Below are 12,218 nucleotides of genomic sequence, written 5' to 3'. Positions count from 1 at the left end.
TCTCTGCACCCTCTCCAAAGCCTCCAAATCCTTCCTGTTATGGGGAGATCAGAACTGCAGGCAATGCTCCAGATGTGGCCTCCCCAAAGTCCTATAAAGCTGCATCATGGCTTCTTGACTCTTCTACTCAATGCCTCGAACGATGAACGCCAGAGTGCCACATGCCTTCTTAACCACTACCTACTTATGTTGCCACTTTCAGGGAGCTATGGGTTTGGATCCCAATATCAATGCAGTTAAGGATCTTGCAGAAGGTGCAAACAAATTGCAAAAGGTGGTGAACACTGCTCAGTCCATCACGGATACTGACCTCCCCACCTCCAAAGCCAACATCATCAGAGACCCACACCACCCTGGCCACACTCTCATTTCACTCCGGCATCGGGAAGAATGTTTAGGAGCCTCAAAATTGTAACGTCCAGGTTCAGGAGCAGCTTCTTCCCTACAGCCATCAGGCTATTAAACACTACAACCTCCAAATAAGCTCTGAACTACATAGACTTGGGGGCATTGTTTTCATCTTTGCACTATTATTGCTCTATATAATCTATACTTTTTGTTTATTATGGTCTTTACAGAATACTATGTTTACATATCTGTTGTGCTGTTGCATGTACTCTTTCGGGACATATGTCAATGAAACACCCTTGACACTCCCCCCTTTCATTCAACCTTGCAAAGTGCAACACCTCGACCTTGCTTGGATTAAACTGCTCTCATTTCTCAGCCCATTTCTGCAGCCGATCTACATTCCGCTGTTATACTGAGTAAGAGTTGTTGATACATTGGATTTGTTACAGCGCTCACTGACCTTGAGGGTGGCTGTGAAGTCAGTCAGTCACTCCTGGGCTCAGGTTGGCAGTTGTTCTCTTGCTGTTGATTTTCACTGGGAAAATCCTCACAAATCTTCCTTAAAGTTTAGCTTCATTACCTAAATCTGGAAGACTCCCTTCTAATTCCGATCACACTGGCAACGATTTCTTGTGCAAGTATCTGAACACTCCAACTGCCTCAATGTCTGAGCGGTGAACACTCCCCAAGTGTGGTTGTAGTTAGTGAGTGGCTCCACAGTAAAGGCTGCAAAGATTACTTTAACTTGCAGTAGTTGCTTGAGCTAATGCACAGCGTAGCTGTAAGTATATCGTGCTGTGTTAATGGCCCTGGTTAAATGTTCAAATCATGGTGGAAGATTTAACTCCAAATACCAGGAGAAACCACAAGGATAGCTAATGTTGCACCCAACTCAATAACATTTCGAGGTCAATGCGTTCAATTTTCATTAACGTGCCAAAAGAAAAGATAAAGAAACAGGATGAAATAGGAATGCAATCCTGCAACATTCTAAAGCATAATGTAGAAACAAAGAATTGCAGATACTGGTTTATACCAAAGATAGACACAAAGTGCTGGAGTAACTCAGGGGGCCAGGCAGCATTTCTGGAGAAAATGGATGGGTGAGGTTTTGGATTGTAACCCTTCTTCAGACTGAAAGTCGAGGGGAGGGAACTGGTCGTCGGAACAGGCCAGAACAAATCAGAGCCGGCAACAGATGACAGCCTAGCCATCCAACCTCTCCTCACAAGACAACTGATTCATTCCTGCTTGTAATCTGGTTAAAATAATAGATCAGCTGGAGAAATTCAGTGACTCAGGCAGTACATGTGGAAGGAAATGGGCAGTCCACCTTTTGGGTCAAGACCCTTCATCTGGGCTGTGAGGGAAAGTTTCCAGTATAAAGAGGTGCTGGGGAGGGGTAGGTAAAAGTTGGCAAGTGATAGGTGGATACAGCTGAGGAGTAGTTGATTGGTGGAATCAGTCTGAAGAAAGGTCTCGACCCGAAATGTCACTTACTCATGTTCTCCAGAGATGTTGCCTGACCCACTGAGTTACTCCAGCACTTTGTGCCCTTGTTTTTTTAATTACAGTCAAGGAGGGGAGGGAAGGGTGGAGATAGCTACAGAGACTGGGAGGTGATCAGTGAAGAACAAAAGGCAGGAGATTCTGGAATCTGATGGGAAATAAAAGTAAAGAGAGGAATTGAATGAGGATGGGTAGTGGTAGATGGAACATCAAAGGGAGGGGTTGGGTGAACAACTGGGGGTGGGGAACAGGATTAATTGGAAGGAGTGTGCAGGAGGAGGGACAAAGAAACAGGGTGAGGGAGGGCAGGGAGTACTGTGGGACAAAAGGGGACACATGGGAGGACCAGGGTGGATATGAGGTGAGAGAAAGGGACAGAGGGGAATGGAGTTATCTGAAATTGGTGAATTCAATGTTCAAGGTGTTAGGGTGTTGACTACCCATATGGAATATGAGGACCTCCCTCTGGTTTGTGTGCAGCCTCACCCTGGCAATGGAGAAGGCAGAGGACAGACGAGTCAGTGTAGGAACAAGGAGGGTAATTAAAATAGATGGCAACTGGGAAATTCAGATGGTCCCACCAGTCAGGACAGATACTTGGCAATGTGGTCGCTTGGTCTGCGGTTGGTCTCTCCAAGGTAGAGGAGGCCACATTGAGAATTCTGAATGCAGCAGAACAAGGTTAGAGAAGATGCAGGAGAAGCCATGCAAGCCTTCTCTGAACTGCTCCCATTGTATGCACATCCTTTCTTAAATACGAGGCCAGAACTTTATCCAGTACTCCGGATGTGGTCTTGGCAATTCCCTGAATAACTGCAGCATTACCTCCCTATTTTTGTATTCAATTCCCTTCACAACATACTATAACATTTTGCCAGCCTTCCTAATTACATGCTGAGCTACATTCTAGTCTGTTGGGAATTGTGCACTAGAACATACAGATCCCTCATGCATCTCTTACAGGTTAAATAAAATGCTTTGCTATTTTTCCTGCCAACATGGATAATTTTGTGTTCTGACATTATACTCCATTTGCCAAATCTTTGCCTGCTTACTGCATCCTTGTCTTCTCTGCAATGTATATTTCGGCCGACTTTTGTGTCACCAGCAAATTTGGCATCCAGATATACGGTGCCTTCATCCAAATTATTTTAGCAATAGCAAAAGTTTGAAGTCCCAGCACCTCCATCTACACTTAATGCTACCTTGGCAAGGCCACCAGCATAATCAAGGACCAGTCTCACCCCGGTCACTCCCTCTCCTCCCCTCTTCCATCAGGCAAGAAGTACAGAAGTTTGAAAATGAACACCTCCAGATTCAGCAACAGTTTCAGTTTCTTCCCAGCTATTATCAGGCAACTGAACTATCCTATCACCAACTAGAGCGGTCGACATCACATCTAGCTCATTGGAGGCCTTCAAACTATCTTTAATCAGACTTTACTGGACTCTATCTTGCACTAAACGTTATTCCCTTTATCCTGTACCTGTACACTGTGAACAGCTGATTGTAATCAAGTATTGTTTTACCACTGTCTGGATAGCACAAAAAAGCTTTTCACTGTACCTCGATGCACATGACAAGAATAAACTAAATTAAACTAACCTTGCCAACCAGAAGAAAACAAATCCATTTATACGTCCTCTCAGTTTCCTGCCACTGGGGCAGTCATCTATCCACACCAATATCACATTCTAGACCATCGTGTAGTACCGTATCAAAGGTCTTCTGAAAATCTAGGAATGGATAAATCCCATCAATTCCCCCTTATTGACTGTAGGCATTATTGTTCAAATAAACTCCAATAAATTAGTTATACATGATTTTCCTTTCATAAAAGCAAGGTGACTTTAGGTTCATTATCTTGGATTTTTCTAAGTGGCTACCATAACATTTCCAACAGCAGCTTCCAACCATTTTCAGTGTGAACGTCGGGCAGTGCAGAATGAGGCCCTTCAGCCTATAATGCCTGTGTCAAACATGATGCCAAGACCAGTCCTCCATTTCCAGCATATCTCTGTGCCTATCCAAAAGTCTCCCAAATGCCACTATCGTATCTTCTCCACCACCAACACTGGCAGTGCGTTCCAGGCACTCACCACACCCTCTGCAAAACCTTGCCCACTCATATCCTCCAAACCTTGCCCTCCCACCTTAAAGCTATGCCCGGTACTATTTGACATTTCCACTCTGGGAAAAAGGCCCCAAAATGCCTACCCTTTCTATGCCTCTGACAATTTCATATACTTCGATCAGTTCTCCCTGCAGCCTCCTGCATTCCAGATCTGTCCAATCTCTCTCTGTAGCTAATACCCCCCAATGCAGGCAGCCTCCTCTGCACTCCCTCCAAAGCTTCCACATCCTTCCTGCAATGTGGCCACCAGAAATGCACACAAAACTCCAAATGTGGCCGAACCAAAGTGGGACAAATGTCAAGATAAATGACCAGGAGTTTCCCACTTTCTACCTCCCTCTTTTATTTTGAAATAAATAAGTCCACAAAAGAGCAAGCTTAACTACATTTATAAAACGATCAAATTGTAGGTGACCTTAAAAGATCTTGCAGCACAAAGTACAAACACACAACCTATGTGGCCCCATCTCGAAAATAAGAAGTTGAGCTCTCCAAGCAGGATTCAAGTCACACAGCGTGGAAATAGGCCCCTTGACCCAACTTGCCCACGGGACCAACATATTACTAGTTCCACTGGCCTGCATTTGGCCCATATCTCTCGAAATCTATCCTGTCCATGTACCCGTCTAAATGTTTCTTAAACGTTGTGATAGCAACTGCCTCAACAACTTCCTCCGGCAACTCGTTCCATATACCCACCACCCTTTGAGTAAAAAAAGCTGCCCATCAGGTTCCTACAAAATCTTTCCCCCCTCACCTTAAACCCATGTCCTCTAGTTTTCGATTCCTCTCACCTTAAACCCATGTCCTCTAGTTCTTGATGCCCCTATTCTGTGTACAAGATTCTGTGCATTTACCCAATCTGTTCCTCTCATGATTTTGTATACCTCTCGAAGATCACCGCTCCTGCGCACCAAGGAATAAAGTTCTCTTCTGCTCAACTTCTCCTTATAGCTCAGCCCCTCAAGTCCTGGCAACATCCTCATAAATCTTCTCTGCATCCTTTCCAGCTGAACACCATCTTTCCAGTGACATGGTGACTAAAACTGAACACAATACTCTAAATGTGGCCTCACCAATGTCTTGTACAACTGATGAGCTGAATGTGGCGCAATGTGGATTGGAGTTGACGTAATGGACACCTGACCAGTGGTGCTGAATTATTACAATAATTCACGTGTAAGGGAAACATATTTTCATTGTGTCAAATGCTTGCCGTGATGATCCCTCACTTATAACCACAGCTTGAGTTCACAATTGATGACAGGTTAAGCTCATTATAAGAACATATACGGGGCATAACTCAGTGAGCTGTTGACATGCTATGGAGAACTAGATCATTTTACAGGGATGAAAAAAAATCATCTGCACTAATGGATTTGGCAATGTGTTTGTACTGGACATTCTGAAATAGTGCTAAAGGGACCCAATGTCTAAAGAATTTCCAGGCTTACATGCAGTTCATATAGGCACAAGGAACTGCAAGATTATTTTGTATTAGATTAGAGATACAGCACGGAAACTAGCCCTTCGGCCCACCAAGTCCGCTTCGACCTGCGATCCCCGCACACTAACACAATCCTACACACTAGGGAGAAATTACAATTTTTACCAAGCCTATTAGCCTACAAACCTGTATGTCTTTGAAGTGTGGGATGAAACTGGAGCACCCAGCGAAAATGCAGGTCACGGAGAGAATGTACACACTCCATACAGACAGAACCCATAGTTAGGATTGAACCTGGGTCTCTGGTGTACAAGGTAGCAACTCTACCGCTGCACCACTGTGCAAGTAATAGCTTACAAAAAAGGCACAATGTGCTGGAGTAACTCAGCAGATCAGGTAGCATCTCAGAACATAGACATGGTCCGACCCGAAAGGTCACCTATCCATGTTCACCAGTGATGCTGCCTGACCCGCTGAGTTACTCCAGCACTTTGAGTCATTCTTCGCATGCAGCACATGCCTGCCTCATGAGTTTCAAAGACAGTTCCTGAATCCTATGAAACCCTCAATGGATATTAATGTGAAAAACATTCCACCGTCTGAGGCAGCATGTACACGAAGAAAGGGATCATCTGTGGTGTACTCCTGCTTGCAAGAAAAAATTAAAATGATCAAAGATCCTAAAACAAAGTTATTAAAAGGCAAGCTTATAATGATTAGCATGAAGCAACAACCAATCTTTGCAATAGACCAGCAGGTTTTAATAGAGGCAGAAATCCCAGAATCATTTTGGAAGCAATTAGGGGCAAGGATGAGGAGACATGGGGAATGGGGTTGTGCGGGGATGCAGCATGGGGTCTCCTGACAGTTCGCATCAATTTTATTTTAAACAGTATGTAGGTCGTGAAATTTGATTTTATCAAAAGCAGAATACACCAAAGAACAGGAAACCAGAAACAAATGGCACAGTCCTTTTGCTTTCTCCTCTCACCCTTGACCGACAAACCTAGATATCATACAAGTCAATAAATTTAGTTAGTCAGTTTAGTTTAGTTTATTGTCACGTGGACCGAGGTACAGTGAAAACATTTATTCATCCATTTCATGTTTTGTGGAACCTACGCAAACATTTGCATTAAAACTGAGAACTTGCTTCCTGTACCTCGTGCTAGTGAGGGCAGGAACAGAGAGATCAGGAATATGAATCTATGGCTGTGGGATTGGTGCAGGGAGCAGTGATTTAGATTTCTAGACCACTGGGATCTCTTCTGGGGTAGGGGTGACCTGTACAAAAGAGACGGGCTACACCTTAACAGCAGGGGGACCAACATTCTGGCAGGCAGGTTTGTTAGTGTGACACGTGTGGGTTTAAACTAAGTAGTGGGGTTGACAAATTGGGAATATGAAGATGGAGTTAAAGGGGAAGTGAATACAGGAGAAATTGCAAAGGACTCTCGATTAAATGGGAAGGGAAGTTCTAGATGGGATAAGAGAGTAAGGTCATGGCCAATGGTGATCGGTGTGAGAGGGGAGGTGAATACCGAAGTTAAAGTGTTGTATTTAAATGCGCAAAGTATAAAAAATAAAGTGGATGAGCTTGAGGCTCAGTTAGACATTGGCAAGTATGATGTTGTGGGAATCACAGAGACATGGCTACAAGAGGACCAGGGCTAGGAACTGAATATTCAGGGGTATACAACCTACGAAAAGACAGACAGGTTGGCAGAGGGGGTGGGGTCGCTCTGTTGGTAAGGAATGATATTCACTCCCTTGCAAGGGGTGACATAGAATCAGGAGATGTAGAATCAGTATGGATAGAAATGAGAAATTGTAAGGGTAAAAAGACCCTAATGGGAGTTATCTACAGGCCCCCAAACAGTGGCCTCGACGTAGGGTGCAAGTTGAATCAAGAGCTAAAATTGGCATGTCGAAAATGTAATGCTACGGTGGTTATGGGAGATTTCAACATGCAGGTAGACTGGGAAAATCAGGTTGGTAAATCTGTGGAATTCTCTGCCTCAGAAGGCAGTGGAGGCCAGTTCTCTGAATGTTTTCAAGAGAGAGCTAGATAGAGCTCTTAAGGATAGCGGAGTCAGGGGGTATGGGGAGAAGGCAGGAACTGGGTACTGATTGAGAATGATCAGCCATGATCACATTGAATGGTGGTGCTGGCTCGAAGGGCCGAATGGCCTACTCCCGCACCTATTGTCTATTGAGAAACAGAGAAAATATAGTTGTCAATGAGTCAGTGGTTTGTGGTGGGGCTGGAAGAGTTTGCTTATGTTATTTTTATTCTGACCGTAATATTGTGGTACGCATAAATAGGTGAGGCAATCAGTTCTATTGGGTGAGCTCATTGGAAACTTGGCCATGGGAAATGTCACACGCAGTGTTACTTGAACACCAGCTCCAGAGTTAACTACTTTTCACATGAGAAGTAATAGTCTTTATTTGTATCTAGACCAAGTGGACCGTTGGGCCCAAACCTCTCCTGCATTGGTGCAGCACCCTCTCCTTCCCCCCTCCTCCTCCCTCCCCTAATCCCCCCCTTCCCTCCCTCCACCCCCCCTCCCTCTCCCCTCCTCCTTCCCCCCTCCATCCCCCTCAACCTCCCTCCTCCCCCCTCCCTCCCTGCCTAGGAGATAGATTTAAACTTTAAAATGTGAATAACTAAAATTATAACACCGATTTCAATGAAACTTCTTCCATTAGCACCAAAGGGACGACGGTGAGTAAGGTGGGCCTAAAATTGTCACGTTATCGTGTACCGTTTTGGCTGTAGTTCAGGAACAAACAAACAAACGGGAGTTTTAGTATATAGATTGTATTATCAGCGAAGACAGGGAAAAAAGGTCTGAGGAATAAAGTTGCTTGAATATTAGGGAGAACCTGTATGTACCAGTCCAGGTACTGACTTCCCATTGAAAGGATCTATGGGAGGTGCTGCCTTAAAAAGTTAGCCGGTTTTTCATTGTTCCATTTCGGGACATTACTTTAGACTTTAGAGATTCAGTGTGGAAGCAAGCCCTTCAACCCACCGAGTCTTTGCCGCCCTGCGATTACCCCATATACTAGCACTATCCTACACACTAGGAATAATTCACAATTTTTTATCAAAGCCAATTAACTTACAAACTTGCATGTCTTTGGTATGTGGAAGGAAACCAGAGCACCCGAAGAAAATCCACAGGGTCACAGGGAGAACGTACAAACTCCATATAGATAGCACCCGTAGTCAGGATTGAACCCACATCTCAGACATCTGGAAGGCAGCAACTCTACCACTGCGCAACCCTACACATGACAATATGGCAATAACACACCCTTGACTTGACTCTAAATAAGTTTACACATACTATACTCGTTTCATCATGTCTATCTTTAAATTTCGTTATTTACCTCGTATTGATGTAACATATCATCTGAGAATTCAGCATTTGATGAGTGGCTATTGCTCTTAGACTCCAGGACTGTGGCCAATGTTGAGAACTATCACTGACCGACTCAATGGATCATCAATGTGCAAATTACATTCAGTGCCAACATCTTAACTGGATTAAGAACAGAATTTGTTCAGTATTTTTGTAAATTGAAACAAAGTGAATTTAAATAAACACAGATGCTTTTTCAACGTTTACATGGATATGAATTTGTTAATTAGTGTGTTGAGGTACAGCAGCCAATTTTTGTTCTGTGAAGATGTACAGATGTTCTAAAATAGTGAATCCAACCTGACAGTATCAATCTCCCTCCCACTTCCTCTCAGAATTTGTCTCATCTCCAACCCAGTACAGAGTGAAGATTGAAGCACAAGGAACTGCAGATGCTGGTTTACAAAAAAAGACACCAAGTGCTGGAGTAACTCAGCGGGTCAGTCAACATCTCTGGAGAACCTGGATTGTTCACTTTTCGGGTCGGGTCCCTTCTTCAGATTGATAGTGGTGGGAGAGGAGAAAGCTGAAAGAGAAGTGGGAGCAGGAAAGCCTGGCAAGTGATAGATGGAAAATGGTGTTTAGTTTGGTTTAGATTAGAAATGCAGCGAGGAAATAGGCCCTTCAACCCACCAAGTCTGCGACAACCAGCGTTCCCCATACACTTGCATTATCCTGCATACTAGGGACAATTAACAATCCTTATTGAAGCCAATTAACCTACAAACCTGTACGTCTGGAATGTGGGAGGAAACCGGAGCACCCGCAGATAACCCATGCGGTAATGAAGAGAATGTACAAACTCCGTGCAAACATCACCCGTGGTCAGGATTTCTGGCCGGGTCACTGGCACTGTGAGGCAACAACTCTACCGCTGCGCCACACCGAGCAAGCAAGCAAGCGCTGAGGAAACACACGTGGCTGTGGTAGTGAGTCCAGGTCAGTACATGCTCGAAGAGCAGGAGAGCAGCAGGAATTACTGAGGAGGAGCAGTCTGTGATGGTCTCACCTAACTGCCATCAGAGAGAGGAGGAAAACATCTTCAAAGTAGGCTAATGACCTGAAGCATTAATAGACACAAAGTACTGGAGTAACTCAGCTGGTCAGGCAGCATCTCTGGAGAACATGGATAGATGACTTTTTTGGTCTGGACCCTGCTTCAGACCTGACGTGTAATCTCAGTTTCACCCTTCACAGATGCTACCTAACATTCTGGGTATTTCTAACACTTAAAAAAATTTCAGACCTGAATTTCATATTCTGGACGGTCTGGACCAAATGTGTAGCAACGTTAAGGGACATCCAATGACCTAGAAGTGTTACTGGTGTGTTCGGTTTGAGCTTTGAGTCTGCACAATTCTGTTCAAATTGGAACATTAAATTAAAATTGCATGCAATAAAATCGTCATCGAAAAATGATCATCGCAAACAATAAAATTAAAAAAGCTTCCATACATAGAATTGGTGCATCATTACATCAATTAATAAAGTTGAATAAGATTTTACTGTAAAATATGTAAACATAGATCTTGTAACATGACAGAGTTTAGTTATTACAAGAACAAATTACTATTTTGTATATTAATCAATAATCCAGAAACTGGAATATACAAAGAACACATATTAGATATACAAGATATAAAAATCCAACAGATCCAAACTCCAAGTTGATAATGTCAATAAGTCAATCTATTCATTTGGTTGAAAACATCCGAACAGTCTACTTCAGACTACAACCTAGTTCAGTACCCTTCCAATGTGCACAGAAATTACCTTCCACTTGAAGAAAAGCAGATTTAGTTTAGTTTAGAGATACAGCGCGGAAACAGGCCCTTCGGCCCACCGGGTCTGCGCCGACCAGCGATCTCCCCTTACACTAGCACTATCCTACACACCAGGGATAATTTTAAAAAAAATCCCAAAGCCAATTAACCAACAAACATGTATGTCTTTGGGATGTGGGAGGAAACCGGGGCACTTGGAGAAAACTCATGCGGTCAAGAGGAGAACGTGTAAACTCCACACAGACAGCACCCATAGTCAGGAACGAACCCGGATCTCTAGCGTTGTAATGCAGCAACTCGACGGCTGCACCACCCTCCCACCCCGATGTTACAATTGCCCAAAAACAAAGAACCCATGCCAATCTTTCTCTGGGAGACAATAACATAATCATTTACAACGACTAAACAAAGCAAAGAAGGATAAGGAGGAATTTCTTTAGTCAGAAGGTGGTCAATTTGTGGAATTCATTGCCACAGACGGCTGTGGAGACCAAGTCAATGGATATTTTTAAGGCAGAGATTGACAAATTCTTGATTTGTAAGGGTGTCAGGGGTTATGGGGAGAAGGCCGGAGAATGGGGTTGAGAGGTAAAGATAGATCAGCCATGATTGAATGGCGGAGTAGACTTGATGGGCCGAATGGCTTAATTCTGTTCCTAGAACTTATGAACATGAATTTCAAGTAGGTTGGAGTGGAGATTGATTTTGGTCAATAGCATTAGAATGGCTATAACACATCGGTTATATGACCGATCTAATATTTAGTTATAATGACCTGCAAAGGTCATATTTCTTCCCTGCTGTATAATATATTTAATTCCTTGTGCCACTTAAACATGACAATTATTAATTACATTAAAAAAGAAATTCAAGTATTATGCATAAGAGAACACTTTCAGATTAAGTACTGAAACACTTGTATACAAATTAAGAGGGAGCAGAGGTGATTTACTTGGATGTAGCTTGGATTTGGAGACTTTGTCTATGGGGAGCGAATGGATAGATTGGGCTTCTTTTCCCTGAAACCCTGAAACAAAGGAGGCCAAGGGGTGACCTGATAGAGATATATGAAATCATTAGGGGCACTCATAGGAGTCAGAATCTTTTCACCATGGTAGGGGTATCAAAAACAAGAGGGCATGGGGTGAAGGCGAGAGGAAGTTTTAAAATAAGAAGCATTAGTCAGGTACTTGGATAGGCAAGGCGACAAAGAATACGGTCCTAATGTAAGTAAATGACATTATTGTAGATGGGCAAAACAGTTGGTATGGACCAGGTGTGCTGAAGGGCTTGTTTCTGTGCTATACTATGACTCTACAAGCACTTATGAAATTTCAATTGTTGCAATGGTTCCAGTTAGATTTGTTTTTGATTTATACAATAAATTCAGACCCAAAAATGTTCAGGCACGATACACTGTAAGTAAGTATTTAGTGGTCATATTACATGGATGAGCGTAGATGAGCTGAGTGTCGTTCGTGCCGGTGGTAGGTATTTATTTTAAATTGATCACAGATGGCAGTTAAAAACACGATTGGGAAATCTAAGCTATGGCTGTTTTA

The sequence above is a fragment of the Rhinoraja longicauda genome, chromosome 5, assembly GCF_053455715.1.
Source record: "Rhinoraja longicauda isolate Sanriku21f chromosome 5, sRhiLon1.1, whole genome shotgun sequence".
In the NCBI taxonomy this organism is placed as follows: domain Eukaryota; kingdom Metazoa; phylum Chordata; class Chondrichthyes; order Rajiformes; family Arhynchobatidae; genus Rhinoraja; species Rhinoraja longicauda.
This window is presented reverse-complemented; position numbering follows the sequence as displayed.